At 38.5% G+C, this 14,271-nt stretch overlaps 1 pseudogene; it reads right to left on the reverse strand.

Annotated features, from left to right (window-relative positions):
- Positions 1-11,860: 11,860 nt before the first annotated feature.
- LOC150013183 (proline-rich protein 3 pseudogene) lies at positions 11,861-12,480 on the reverse strand (annotated as a pseudogene).
- Between the last annotated feature and the right edge of the window lie 1,791 nt (positions 12,481-14,271).

A 14,271-nucleotide genomic window follows, 5' to 3' on the forward strand; every position in this document is an offset into this window, starting at 1 on the left:
TCTTCAATATTTACTTCTTCTGGTGTTTACTCCATATGTCTAAATGATATGCTTATAGTGCAGTTGATATATCAAATTTTGACATATTCTATTGACTTCCTGCCATGATTTATGAGGATTTAGCTATTTTATATCAGTACCATTTCTTCTACCTCTCTCTCCTGTTTATATAGCCCCTCAGTGAATCTTCAAGTGGGATTTTTTAACCTCTCTTATTTCGTAAGCCATAGGCAATTTCTGTCCTGCTACCCCACCCCCCCCCAGCATTTAGCATTTATTGAATTCCAAATGACAATTTGGCAACAGAACTGTGAAATCTTTCTTATGTCTTTTCCTTTCTTGGGGAGTTTTCCAATGCCATTTATAGTCACTTTTAATTTTTACCCTTTGATACCTTGGAAGTGGTACTTCTTTTCTTTCACATTGCTTCTCCCTCAGTCAAGGACTTCCAGTGAGTGAAAGACTTAATATTCCATTTCTTTGGAGATACAGTCACTCAAGGCAGACAGCAGAAACCTGAGGAAAGGCTCTCACTTTATAGACAGTATTTGTTGGCCCTCAGATTCATAGGATAAAGTCATTAGTCCTTCTTCTACCTATCTTTATCCTTTTTTTTTAACCTCTCAACCTCTATCAGCTGTACCTTTCTTTTAACATTGTCAATATTAAGAGTATTGACATTTTATACCTTTTCCCTTGATTTACCCTTGTTGATTCAAAAGGAGAAAATCAATTAAATAATACCATGATTCTGTAAACATTTTCTACAGCAGAGTCAAATAGTATGCCCAGGTTATATATATATATTTGTTCTGTATGAGTCAGTATCACTCCAAAGAAATTACTCCTGTCATAATTTTGATTGGATTTTCTCCCTCCTTTTAAAAAATAAGTTACCAATTCTTTTTATTACATTACCAAGTTATTCCAAGCATTTAATCACACTGTATAATTAAGAGCTTCCCCAAAACTGATTTCATGAATGGGTACCAGGTCAGCCAGTAGGACCCAAGACTCATAGGCACATGCAGGCAAGTTGCCTTCCTGGGGTTTGCAGCATGTACATGACCATTTTTTATTTGCACCATGATGAGAGAAAAGTTGAGAGGTAATATAAACCTTTCAACTTTGTCCCTTCTTTTTCCACTGGCATATCCCAGAATCTGAAGTTTGCTCTATTCCTGTAGCAAAGGTATCATCTCAGTACTTCCCCTTCTCTGCTCCCCTGGATTCAATTTACCTTTTTCCTGGATCCCAAGTTTTCATGTTTCTGGGTCTACTCTCTCATTTCCTAGAACTATCTTCCAATTACTTTCTAGAATGTATACTGGTAGGTAAGAATTCTGAGTCTTCCAGTTCTCTTAATATCTTTATTCTGCCTTCACACAGGATTGATAGTTGGGCTGGATATAGGCCTCTCAAAACTTTGATCGTATTGTTTAGTTTTTATGCATTTAGTTGTTGATGAATAATTGGGGGCTTTTTTTTTTCTTTTTGTACATGACCTGAAAGTTTTTAGGATCTTCTGTTTCTCTTGAGCTGTTGAGATTTCATGATGGTGCATTTGTGGGGCCATTTCCATTCATTCAGCTGGGTGCTCAAGAGACCGATTCATTCAGGATACATATCCATATTCTTCTTTAGCTCTAGAAAATTAACTTCTTCTGTTTCTTCAAAATCTTCCCTTCCATTTTTAATTTTTATTCTATCTTTCTAGAACTTATATCCTTGATAAATCCTTATTGTCATTTTTCTTTACTCTCATATTTTTCTGTCTCTTAAAGCTCCTTGTTCTATATGCTTAGAGGTTTCCCCAATTTACTTTCCAAATGTGGCTAAAGCAAAGCCCTCCTCATTCAGAAATTTAGGGCTGTCCAAGGGTAATAGCTGGTACCTTATCTGTTTGGCATAAAACAAAACCTTCTAGTTGGCAAACCTCATTCACATACAGAGTTCTACTCAGCCCTATTATTGCCTTATTCTTAGAGAACAGATACTAAAGGACTGTCAGGCATTTGTGGAAGGCTCATGACATGAAATGTAAATAAGCTAGCTAAAGTTCATCTGAATATTTGGCTGAAATGGGAAAAGATAATTCCAAAATTGAAAGAGAACAAAAATAGAAACTAGAAAAAAATGATCAATTTCTTTCTCAAAGAAATATCCTTTTATTTAGTTCTGCCTGGAAAAAGGTAATAGGATAGCAGTTTGTTGCACAAATTTTCATGTAATCCCCTGGTTTTGCCCCATTTTTCACTTTTGAATCTATAACCCTCTTTGGCATTCTGCCTGGCTCCCTCTTTGGCTGAAATGCCCTCTGAAACTGTAGCTTTCTCTGTTTGTTTCCATTGGCTTTTGTTTCTTCAGAATGTTTTGAAAACTCTCATCCACTGGCATGTCCCCATGTCCACTTTCTGTGTTATTAAGAAAAAGAAACATATACTTTTTTGCCTTTCTGTTTTTTTAATCTATGTGAGAAGGCAATAAATAAATATGCTGAACTTGAACAGTGAAACAAATTCTGATTTTTAATTAAAAATTTTTCCCATTAAATTTACCAGTTGATAGTGCATATACTCCACAAAATACACTGCCTAGTTATCAAGAAATATTAACTATCACCTAATAACCAGTGTTGGTGAGGATGTGGAGAAAGGGGAACCCTAGTGCACTGTTGGTGGGAATGCAGTCTGGAGCCGCCACTATGGAGAACAATATGGAGTATCCTTAAAAAATTAAAAATGGAACTCCTTTTTGATCCAGTGATTCTATTTCTGGGAATATACCCCAAAGATCCTGAAACACCAATACAAAAATAATATATCTACTCCTATGTTTATAGCAGCGCTATTTGCAATAACCAAGATTTGAAAATAGCCTAAGTGCCCATCAGTGGATGAGTGAATAAAAAAAGCTGTGGCATATTTACATAATGGAATACTAAGCTGTAGTAAAAAAGAAGAAACTCTTACATTTTGCAACAGCAGGAAGGGACCTGGAGAAAATTATACTGAGTGAATTAAGCCAGTCAGTGAAAGAAAACTACCACATGATCTCTTGTGTGTGGGATCTAATGAACATAAACTAATGAACAAAATAGTAGTAGAAGCTTAGATAATAAAACAGATTGACAGCTGCTGGAAAGGAGGTGGGGGAGTAGGGGACTGGATGAAAGACGGGGAAGGGATTAACCGAAGAAATTTATGCACCATTCATGGACACAGACAACATTATGGAGATTGGCTTAGGGAGGGGAGAGGGTGGGGTTGGGTAAGGGTGAGGAAAGGGAGAAAAACTGAGGACAACTGTAACAGCATAAACAATAAAAATAAAATTTAAAAAATTAAAGTATTATAATAACAATCCCATACTGTTAATAATCTCCATCTGTGAACTGCATCCTGAGTTATGAAGTTGGTGTAGAGCTCATTTTATGCTGCTTATTCTGGTCAATGTTGCTAGTTACTACCCCAACCAATATAAAGCATGCCAACTCACCATAAGATGAGTCTGGGTGATGAGAGACTGCATTCAGCATGCATGTTACTCCTAGGAAAATAATAGGGAAGAAGGTTCATAAAAGGACACTGTTGAAGAAATAAATATTCTTATACTGGGATGGCCTTGCAGATTTCTAACAACAGACTATGAGAAGACTACTACAGTGACCCTTAATATTTTTGTTTGTGAACTTCCTAAAAAAATTAAAAAATTTTTTCCTTAGGATCCCTTTTATGTTTTAAGTACTGAAATTTTTTGTCAAAGACTAAATAACCAAAAAAGAATATTAGCATTGATATGTAAAATTAAACTATGATAACACTTTAAAAAATTTATCTAATGGAATCTAAGTATCAGATGAATTATATCTATCATCATCCAGTAAAAAAATAAATGAGCAAGCTATCTTTAATAGTATATTTTCCCCTCTGAATCTTATCCTAATGTAATATATATTTAGGTTGAAAAGTAATTAATTGACTTTATTGGTTCATTCTATGTAAAAAAAATATGAAAGTAAACTGAAATTGAAATATCAATATACAGGGTGGGGCAAAAGGAGGTTTACAGTTATATGTGAAACACAGAGTTTATTCTTCTGTTATTATTTATTAGTTATTATATTATTTTTCATATGAACAACTATAAACCTCCTTTTGCCCCACCCCGTATTTCCTGTAACTGCAAGGCTGTAAGGGTTAAATTATTTTTTGTTGATTTATCATTATAATAATTAGTAGCAGCCAGTTACTTAAAACATTATAAATATATTATAAATTTTGAAAAGTATTAAATATAACGTGAAAATCTATTGAAAATTAATATTTTAATGAACTGGATATAGACCTTTTTTCTTGATTAAGTTACATTACCATGAATAAGTATTTTTTTATTTCCAGAATTAGAAAGGGCTCAGCATCTTTTCTATTCTAGTGTTTTTTGATTTTTGTTTTTTAACTAGGTGTAATCCATGAGGGTTTACATATTAAGAAGATGAGAATACACAGAATTTTGATATAGTAATGTCACTCATTTTTTTGGAACTCTTTTTGGACTATTTATCAAAAATTGCATCATATATTTTGAAAAACTGTTCTTAATGATCTATAATCTAACAACACAATTTTGGAAACCACATTATATGCATGCAGATTTGTTACTCAGTCATTACAGTCATTCACTTTCCCAAACGTATACCAGTGTTTTGAATTCATTTAGTGTCTTAGGGTTTTTCACCCTGAAGAAGTGCACTCTATTAAGATGCAGCGAAGTGGGAAAAGGATGGCTTGACTGTAATGTGCTCCTAGTAAAATCAGTTTTAGGAAAGAAGATGTGTGAGGGATGAGGCTCTAATGATTCCCTTCAAACCATTCTCTCCCTTGGAAAGCCATTGCCAGCTCCCAGAGACAGCAGCTCCCCAGAACACCACTGAATTCTAGGATTTCAGTTCCTTTAGAGCCTTTAATTTTAAGAACCATTGATGTTTCCTTTCTCCTAAAAAGGAAACAAGAGTTTCAAAAAACTTTATTAAGGGGTCTCAGAGTTATTGGGGGAAAAAATAAATCAATGTGAATTGCAGAGGAGAGAAAGATCTGTGGTTAGGAAACCCAATAGACAATGAGGAGATTGCACAAGTGAACCAAATAAAATCTCATGTTCCAATCTGATTAAAAATGGAAATTCAGAGTTTTAATCTATGAGAGGGATCCTAAATATATATATTAATGGATATTGTCTTTTTGTGACAGAGCAGCAGGCTGATGTATTATCTGAAGATCTTAAAATCAAAATAAATTGTCTTTGAGTTATAATGGTTTGGGAAAGATTCTGAATAAAGATGATTGCTTTGGGACAGTGGCTTTCAATATTTTGAAGCACAGCTCAAAGTAAAAATACCATTTACATCTATATAACCAAAATGGGAGTTCTGTAAAAAAAATTATACTCATCCTTACAATGTGAGATGGTATCTGTTATTTTGTCTTCTCTCATCTATTAAAAATAATGCTGGTTAAGAATCACCAAATTGATTTCACAACCCACTTATGAGTAATGATCTACTGTCTGAAAAAACATTGCTCTAAGGCCCTCTGAGAAGCAACCTAATATCTTTTCATTAAATATTTATTTTGAAACAATCTCTTAAAGAAAAGCACACTTATATTTAACTCATCTCAGCTTAGGAGAAGGACAAAATCAAGATTCCTTTGGTGGCAGCCCATCCCAGTTGTAGGCATAGTGCCTAGGATGAAATAGCCTTTGGAATGCTACAGAATGACAATAAAAAAAAATAAAAATATAAAAAAAGCATAATAGAGAATCAAAATCCTCACATGCCAACCCTTTAATTGATATAAACCTTCTGTTCTGGGATGATAGAAAGGAGGGGTATAGGGGTGGAGGAGGCAGGAAGGTTGGGAAGGAGCAAGATTTAAGAGAATGGATGACGTAAGTGGAAAGTTACTGGATCTTCTTCACACAAATGATCTTCCCAATAGAGTGCTAGATTATCTATGTGTTCCACACATCTTGTAATTGATAGCTGTCCTCATTTGCCCTCTCTCTCTAAAAAAGAGAAATATGCGGAATTAAACAAAGGCATCAACTTCCTAAGAATGTGCTATTGAGTTGGCTGGAGCCTATAAGGGTGATTAGAGAGCAAACACATCATTAATGCGCAATTTAAGTGGCTCAAATAAAGGAACACAACAGAAGAAGGATGTGGGAAGACCACTGAAGACAAGAAATGGATTTCTAAATGGAATTACCTGAGGGAGCTTATAGACCACCAGAAAACAAAGCCGAATCCAAAACAATTAGATCAGAGTCTCTGAGAATAGGACCCAGGCATCTGAATTGTTCAAAGATAATGTGTAGCCAAAGTTGAGAACCACTGCTCTACTCCCTTCCTACTCACAGTTTGGTCTGTGGACCAGCAGCAATAGTATCCCCTAGGAACTTCTTAGACATACAGAACCTTGAGCCCTTCCCTGGACTTACTGAATCAGAATCTGCAGAAGATGTAACAAGATTCTCAGATAATTATTGTGCATATTAAATTTTGAGAATCACTGATTTAAAAAGACATACTCTATAATGACTCCTGTCTACTGCTTCCTCAATATTTAACTTTTTTTTTTTTAATGTTGATCTATATCACAGTACTTGGAATTAGTCAAGTGGCAGCACCTGCCTTGTTTTTACTGCCTCTGGCTTTTCTAATTAGTTGGTACCCTAATGTCTAAAACCTGTAGGGTCAATTGCTGTCTTGATCCTAATTACGAGTAGCTTTGACCCTCCCCAAGTGGAACCTGAATGTTGCTAGGATCCTACATAGAATTCAGTGACCTTTGCTGACAACCATAGGCTGGACAAATTTTAGCATGCTAATTTATTTATTCTTTATATTCAGCATCCAATTTTGGCATGCTAATGTATTTATTTATTCTTTAGATTAAACATCAATGTTAACATTAATACCTTGCTCCTGCCTTCTCCCTCACATGGTTTTGTCTTTTGGTTTCTATTGGTAATTCTAATTAGAATCCTACTTGGAATTCAGGAGTGGCTGTGGGGGCAGTTGGCCTTCCATGCTTACACCTTTTCTACTTCAAAAAGGTGGCTGGAGTTCTGAATCCATACATAGAACTGAATAATGATGTTACCCATTAGGTTCTGCTGGTACTGGCTTTTCTACATATCTGAGTTTCCTATGCCTTTTTTATTTTGCTTGTCTACCAGGCTACTAGAATGGATTGATAGCCATTAAAATAGCTTGAAGAGTAGAACTCCTCCTACATTCTACTACAAATGACTTCTGTGGCAGAAACCCTTCAGTCCTGTCCCTGGAAATGGATTTCATCAAGTCCCTGCTCTAGTCTTTCTTTATAACTATATTTGATTTATATGACCCATAAAACATATCTCATGACCCTATGAACATTATTCATATGGTCATGTATAGTCATCTCAGGTTCATATGACTTATAAAGACATCTCAGAGGCTTCTCTGTAGTATAGGGACGAAAACAAAAATAAAAGTGCAAATATAACCTTTAATAAACTAGAAAAAAATCTTTTGCACTGTGTTTTTGATAAACCTCAAGTTATTTTTAGATATATTGTTGGGTTGTCCTTGTGTAGACATATTCTGAGATCCTGGGGAAAACTTCTCTCCAAGCATTGGAACTGGAAAACTTAAAAGATCTACTATGACTTACTCCTGTATCCCAGACTAAATTTAGGGACATGTGCAACTCTGGCTCATCGAAGAAGAATCAAAGATATAAAATCCCTCCAAAAAAAGAACATAAAGGTTCATATGGCAAGATATGTACGTAGTTGGTTTAGAATCAGGAGCTTTGAAAATGAACAGCTGTAACTCATTTGGGTAGTCGTGCAAAACAGAAAGTTGGCAGACCAGATAGTCTTTTCAGACATTAAACAAAATGCTTGGGGCCAAATCGTGAGATTAAGAAATCAATGTTTTCTTTTTCCTCTTCCAACCTGTTCTCGGAGTGTGGAAAGTTATATGATTTTTCTTCTCTGACTCTTTGGTTGTGGCTGTTGGGAACTGCCTGTGTCTTCAGCCACTGGAGGTCAATTCAATTTAATTCAATCCAGTCCAATCCAATCCAATGCAATCCAATCTAATCTAATCTAATCTAATACAATTTAACTTCATCTCCCTTTCTTTGGGTGACACATATAAATATAAAGAATTTAAGTGCCTTGGGAGCTGATATACCAGGTTGTCTACAGTTCAGCTCAAAATATCTTGACTCTGGTGCAATATCTTTACTTTGCTTCTACTGAGGACCTTGAAATCTGGTTTCTAGACACTTTTCTGCATCCTGGATTCTGCTTCCTCTGTAATTTCCAGATTCTATACATTGTTGATTGTTCTAATCCATTTGGTCATAACCTGCTGCTTTTGCTCCAATACACCTACATCTCAACTATCTCTCAACTCTCATCCTAACTCTTTCTCCTGGTACCTGTCTGTACCTTTGTCCTTCGCTTCAACCTTTAGGCTTCATTTTCTCTTCCCACAGCTTGGCCTGGTAGAATTGCTTCCTTTGAAAGGGTTTCCTTTCAAGTACATATGCAGAGATATGCATGAGCATCTGGTGTCAGCCTTTTGTTTAACTTCAGCCCCTAGTGAAATATGGAGACAGGTACCCAGAGCAAAAGAGAAAAAGGAAAGATTAATGAGAACAAACATCAGAGAAATGCCTTCATGCCTAGAAAATGTTAAGAACCTGCTTTGACCACATTTGAATAGTTGTGTGTCTGGATTCCAGTCTCTTTTTCTCTGGTCTCCATGGGGTAAACCAGATTTCTCAAAGGCCAAGCAGCAGGAAGTAGGGGATAGTAGTGAAAGGTAGCTGCTGGCTCCTGGTTCTCATTAGCAAAGGGGTGAGGCCAAAGTTCCCGCAAGCATACACCTAGTATGGTCTTGCTTTTTGTTAAAATATGGGAGAACTACTCTACCAATTGGTAAACAGCCATTGCCTCACACTCCCACCCACCCCTCTGCTTTGCCCTCGTGACCTGATTGCCTTCACAGGTTCCTTTCATACTTCCAGCAACTAAAAGTTTATAATGTTAAACTTACAAATTAAGCAGACTGAATCCCTGCTTAAATATTGTGGAAATCATTCCTGGATGGTCACACTTAACTCTGGTAGGAACTGCATACTTAGAGCCTCTTTAGGAACAGACAGGAAAGATGATCTTAGCAAGCACTCTGCTTATAATTTGCTTCCTGATTTCAATTCCTCAGGGGCTGCCCACATTTATCCTACTTCCTTTGCTTTACCCATTCTGCTCACCAATTTTGTATTTGACTGTCTATCTGGTGATCTAATCTTTCTGTCCCTCTGTCCTCTATCCATGGAGGAACTGATTGTTTCCAAATCTGATGAGCAGATTCTTCCCAGATAGTCACTGTACACCCCCAAGCAGCCATGTCATCTGTCAATTTCTGTGCCGCAACCACCAGAAGCAATAAGGTACCAGTGAAGCCCAGAGCTTCTTGCTGTTGTTCTACCTAACAGTATGATGGTGGAAGAGAGAGAGAACTTTGGAATCAGACAGATCTGGATTTGAAATCCAACTTCTCTTCACTACCCAAGTTACTTGAGTAAATGACTGAACTTTTATGAAACCTTTTTTTATCTGCAAAATAAAGATACACATTACTCCTCATTCATCAGAATGAGGAGTAAATGAAATGTTGCTTTTGTAGTGATCCACTTATTTTTTTGGTCTGCCCAGCATCTCTTCAGGGAACACCCTTTCCTACTCTTATTCTACATAGTCTGACAATAGGAGGGGTCACATGACCCAGGAGCCAAGGTACTCTATTCCCCTTGGCCATAGCGGTTGGGTTGGTTCTGATATGGGTATACGACCTAAGTCTAACTAACTAAAATCTTCCCTTAGAATTTGCTGAAATAATCTTTGGGAGTACATTTTAAATAGTCAGAAGGAGAAAAAGAATTATTATTTTTTTGTGATTTATATCCCATGTGTTATGTGGATTTTGAAAATAATGGTATTCTGCCACTTGCAGTCTAAAGAGGTTTGCTATACATATATAACCCCAACTCGACACACACATTTTATATCAACATATGATTTAGAGCAATAAATTAATTCTGATTGACGCTAGCTATATTAGTTCATCTTTAAATTATCTTAAGAAAAAAGAGAATATTTTGTTCACATGACCAGGAGGGACTAGGATGAGGTGCTGAAGTGATGAACTGGTCCTTAGAGAGACCAGAGACTCTGAGAATGTCATCTCAGCTTCCCTAATGTCCATTGGCTTTATGATCCCTGATGCAATTGAGGGATTAAATTGGGATGGAAATATTACTAGAGACAACTTTAGTTGCTCATAAATTCAGTTTGGTAACTCCAGAGAGAAGAGAAACTATTTTTTCCTCTCAGTGTCTATGAAGGCAAATTCACAAAAGCATAAGTTCCTAAAACTCAGGTTGGTCTGGCTCAAGTTACTTGACCATTACTGAGCCAATCTCTAAAGATACTTACCAAAACAGTAAGTAACTGCACTTAATATTGTCATCATCACTGTCATTCTCATTTTATTAGTATTATTAATCACCACCACCATTATTATTTTACTCTTTCAGGAAGTGAAGTGTACACATAACAGTTTTTGACTGTCAGACTAATTTTCAGGGTATGGGGACATTTGCTAGTAAAGGAAGATGGACTTGGTAAAGGAAAGTGTTATTTAGCCCCCCCTTTTTTTTCATTTCTACTGCATTTATTACTAATATAAAATGTTAAAAAGAAAAATTCATTTTTAGTTCTTCCCTCTCATCCCTCCATCTTGCCCAAACAAATCCTGATGCAGTTCCTCAGGGCCAATTCAAAACTGAGCCTGTTCACTGTTGTTTTCACGGAAAACAACCAGTGCCAGGGATATAGGGTACAGAGGCTGGGTGAGGATGACAGTACTGTCCAGGTTCCACCCAAAGATAGGCCAGATGGAGATTCACAGAATTCAAACAAGAAGGCCTAGTGGCCTCACAATGGCACAGTCTAACTAAAATGGGCTGTGGAGGGGATAGGGTAGGCCTACCAGAGGCTTTAGAGGACATCTCAAGAGGCCAGGGAAGCAGTCTTGTGGAAAGTTGTACACCCTGTGTTGGGAGGTGGGGAATGTATAAAGGGCACCATGAGCCTCGCTCATTTCGGCAGAAATACTCTAGTGTTGGGAAGCCACAGGCATGCCATGGACACTGAGAAAGGCTATGAGGGGATGCACATTTCACAAAGCACAGTGATCACAGACCACAGCAGCGGAGGGTATGCTATTGATGGCGAAACTATAAAATCCAAAAGCAGGGAGAATAGCTTTTCAGGGAGTGACTCTGTACCAGTCATCCAATATTAACCGCAGGTCAGAAAACCTAGGGAGTTTCACAGAGCAGCTGCCACCGTTGGGGGTAGGAGGTATCACATAAAAAGGACTTAAAATAAGCAGCTAGAAGAAGGGAATGCTCCAGTGCTCAGGAATTGAGGGCAATACTGGGGGCTGGATGGACAATTGCACAAGAAACAGCACCAGATAAATTTCCTGCTCAGCAGTCAGCTGGTGAGGGAGAGAGAATCCAGGAGGCAGCTGAAGGCAGCAAAGATGAGATCCTGAAGACAAGGCTCTGGAGGCTGATCAGAAGAGTGCACACTATGCACCTGTGATGAAATACAACTCTGGATCCCAAATGCAAGAGCTGGTGGACAAAGGTGGGTGTCACTGGCTGGGAGTGGTGGGTAGAACAGCATCACAGTAGCTGTCACAGGGCCACAGGGAAATATGTGGCTGCTAGGTCACAGAGGGCTCCTTCCAGCTTGGGTGGGTAGGCAGTCTCACAGGAGGTCCATTGACGCCTGGGTGGTAGAAGGCACAGAGGTCCTCATATTGACAGTGGCCCTTTTTGGCAAAGTGTCAGCAAACAGGGTGGTCAGATTTGTCTTCCACAACCTAGGGTTCATCCTTGGGCGGACAGGTATCCTTGACAAGCGACCAGCTTTTGAGCCTTCTAGGATGTGTCTGTTCTTTGTGAAAGCTTTCCCTGGAGGGACTACTATGCCCTGGTCCAGAAAAAGGAGGTTCAGCATTGATCCCCCACCAATGATGACCATATGGGCCAGACCTGGGGCCTAAGCCTCCCCAGATTGGACCTCTGCCCGGGGAGGAGGTGGGAGAGTCAGCAGTGGTGGAATCATCAGCCCCCTTGATCCTGGAGGACCTCTGTGAAGAGCTGACTTGGGGTCTCCAGGCTTTCCATTGGCCATGAGGGGAGGGCCTAAAAGGCTCGGTGGTCCCGTAGGACTCCTATCATGTTTGTCTCTAGTCTCTTCTTGCTTTGGCATTTGGAGGTCCACTGGTGGCGGCTGCTGCTGATTCTGCTTCTTTTGTTTGAGCATCGTTGTTGCTGCAATGGCTACAGCAGGATTTGGAGGGCTGTGAGGAAGGGGCATGCTGGGATTGTGTTTTTTTATTTAGCCTTTTTGACAGTAAAAATTAATCTCCCATTTCTGGCAATAGCACATATTGGTGGTAATTTCTTTTTCTTTTTTTAAGTGTATTTTATTGATTATCTTACAGTAGTCCCAATTTTTCCCCTTTGCTCCCCTCTGTCCAGTATCCCCCTGCCCTCCAGCAATCCCAACTCCCTTAGTTCATGTCCGTGGGTCATGCATATGCATTCTTTGGCTTTACCCTTTCCTATATTATTCTTAACTTTCCCCTGACTATTTTGTACCAACAAATTATGCTTCTTAATCCCTGCACAATTTCCCCATTTCTCCCTCTTCCCCCTCCCAGCTGATAACCCTCCATATGATCCCCATACCTATGATTCTGTTCCTATTCTGGTTTGTTTAGTTGAATTTTGTTTATTTTTTAGAATCAGTTGTCGATAGTTGTGAGTTGGTTGTCATTTTAATGTTCACAATTTTGATCTTCTTTTTCTTAAGTAAGTCCCTTTAAAAGTTCATATAATAATGGCTTGGTGATGATGAACTCCTTTAGCTTTACCTTGTCTGTGAAGCACTTTATCTACCCTTCCATTCTAATGATAGCTTTACTGGATAGAGTAATCTTGGTTGTAAGTCCTTGCTTTTCATCACCTTGAACACTTCTTGCCAGCCCCTTCTTACCTGCAAAGTTTCTTTTGAGAAGTGAGCTGATAGTCTTATAGGTACCCCTTTGTAGGTAACTCTCTGCTTTTCTCTAGCTGCTTTTAAGATTCTCTCTTTATCTTTAACCTTTGGCATTTTAATTATGATGTGTCTTAATGTGGTCCTTTTTGAGTCTAGCTTGTTTGGGACTCTCTGTGCTTCCTGGACTGATATGTCTATTTCCTTCACCAAATTTGGGAAGTTTTCCTTCATCATTTTCTCACATAAGCTTTCAATTTCTTGCTCTTCCTCTTCTGGCGCCCCTGTGTTTTGGATGTTGGCACGTTTAAAATTGTCCCAGAAGTTCCTAAGCCTCTCCTCATTTTTTTCAATTTTTGTTCTTCATTCTGTACTGGTTGACTGTTTTTTTCTTCCTTATGTTCCACATCATTGATTTGAATCCAGGTTTTCTTCCCTTCACCATTGGTTTTGTGTGGATTTTCCTTCGTTTCATTTAGCATAGACTTCATTTCTTCCCTTATGTGTTTGCCATAGTTAAGCATACCTCTCAAGCCTGTGAGCATCTTTATCACCAGTGTTTTGAGCTCTATGTCTGTTAGGTTGGCTATCTCCTTGTCTGTGAGGTTGGCTATCTCCTTGTCGCTTAGTTCTCCCACTGGAACCTTGATCTGTTCCCCCTTTTGGGCCACACTTCACTGTCTCATCTTGACAGGCTCCTGTGTTTGTTTGCCTCTGTGTTTAAGGTAGAGCGGTCACACCTGTTATGTTTAAGGGGCAGAGCATTAGGTATTTGTCAGTACAGGGTGACCCATTTCACTACATTGTGGCGCTGTATGTGGGTGAGGGATCTGAGAGGGAACAATGCTGCTTGCTCAGCACTCCCTTTTTAGGCACTTCTCCCACTTCCATATGGGACTGGTGCCTCTCTAGGTGTTGCCCTGGCCATCGTTCCCAGAGTGGGTGCATCTGCAGACATTCTAGGACCATGGGAGCCCTTTAAACAAGTGGACTCTACTGAGAGACTGGCAGTTTCTTCCTCCACTAGTTTCTTTCTGACTGGTTTGCACAGTCAGGAGCAATGAGGCTTTA

The sequence above is a fragment of the Furipterus horrens genome, unplaced genomic scaffold, assembly GCF_987537825.1.
Source record: "Furipterus horrens unplaced genomic scaffold, mFurHor1.1.pri manual_scaffold_4, whole genome shotgun sequence".
Taxonomy (NCBI): domain Eukaryota; kingdom Metazoa; phylum Chordata; class Mammalia; order Chiroptera; family Furipteridae; genus Furipterus; species Furipterus horrens.